Genomic DNA, 1601 nt, shown 5'->3' on the forward strand with positions numbered 1-1601 from the left:
CCACCACTGAAAAGAAGATAGCTAACTCTCCCCTAGATGAAAAGACTCAGTAATTAAAAATAAGTAGAAATCTTACTGTGTTTTGACAGAAAAACTCACACAATAAGACTGGAAGAACTATGGTGTGCCCAGGAGTGGGGCTAACAAAGGAACCTTCTTTTCAAAGGAATTAGTTATTTTGTCATTGTAGAACTTTCAAAAAAAGGTATGTACTTTTAGGGTAGATAATTTATGAAATTCTGATTACGAAAACTTGTGGGATTGATTTGCATCCATAGACAACAATCATTCATGCAAAAAATCTGATTCACCATGTGCATCTGAATTGTCTAACTAAATTATCTCAGTTACCAAAATCGTGTGCAGAAACATAGTAAATCTGCGCACAATTTTGGTAACTGAGATAATTACTCATTTGTAGAAGAGTCACTTCATTTCCTCATGCAGTCCCAGAGGCTGCACACAGACTACATTTTTAAATATATATGTTAATGGATGTGCAATGGTGCCCCCAAAATTTAAAAGAAAAGGTCTAAACCAACTCACCTGTATGTACTCTTGGTAGCACTGTTTCTAATGTATCTGTGTATTAGGTTACTAGTGATATGGGGTCTTAACTTACTACAAAAAGATGTTAAGAAGCACAGTCCCTTTCAAAAAGTGCCATACTCAGACATTCCTTTCTTTCTACAGTTTATCTAAGCATCACAATTTAACCTTTAAGCAACTGCTTCTAGTGGTCAGTTATATGAGGATTTTTGGCAAGTAAAGAACCCTCCCATCACCACTGGAAGAGAGGGTCAAATCCTGCCGTTCTTACTGAGGCAAAATCCCCATTGAATCTGACAGGAGTTTTGCTCAAGTAAGACTAAGGACAGCAGGATTTGGCTCACAGGATCATAGCGTCTGCCAAAGCAGTTGCACAGAACAAGGTTTATTCTTAGTAAGTATAATCCAATAAGAATATGTCTGTAGGTGCGTGATAGGCCTAATTTGCCCATAACCTCTCCACCGGTCTATGTTGTTCTTGGATTTTACCCTGATAGCTGTATACTTAAACCTGTTTTAAATTACCATCAAACAATTTGCAAAAATCAGCCGTCTATTAAAGCTGACTTTTTAAGCACTGACAAAGCAAAATTGCATGGGACTATTTTAAAGTGGTTGCTTAACACAAAGTACTCTCCACTGGAGACAGTATTTAGAAAACATTACATTGCTTTTATTTTAAAAGGTTATCTAGCTCAGAAGTCCATGACATCATCTGTTATTCTTTCTTGGTGGTAACAGTGCACTACAATAATAATGTATACAATACATGCACATAAAAGTGTATTTTTGCATATACATTAACTGCAATAGTATTGCATAGCAGGTGACCAAGATTTAAGGAATGGCCTCTTTCTGTAACATAGATGAATCAGATTCCAGGTAAGGTAGTACTGTTTCTTGGAAACTTTTTCTTGGAAACTTTTTCTTATATTTACCTGTTATTGAATATCTGCAAAATGTAACTGATGAATTAAAACACTCAACATATACTTACAGTGAGGGGCAGGGGTTCTCACGCGCTTTCAAAAAAAAAAAAAAAAAAAAAGGGG

General features: G+C 35.9%; 1 protein-coding gene across 7 annotated transcripts in view; it reads right to left on the reverse strand.

Moving 5' to 3' along the window:
* ESRRG (estrogen related receptor gamma) overlaps window positions 1–1601 on the reverse strand; it is a 385239-nt gene that overhangs the window by 115852 nt on the left and 267786 nt on the right. The gene's annotated exons all lie outside the window — the stretch shown is intronic.

This window comes from Aptenodytes forsteri, unplaced genomic scaffold (assembly GCF_000699145.1).
Source record: "Aptenodytes forsteri isolate BGI_AS27 unplaced genomic scaffold, ASM69914v1 Scaffold465, whole genome shotgun sequence".
Classification (NCBI taxonomy): domain Eukaryota; kingdom Metazoa; phylum Chordata; class Aves; order Sphenisciformes; family Spheniscidae; genus Aptenodytes; species Aptenodytes forsteri.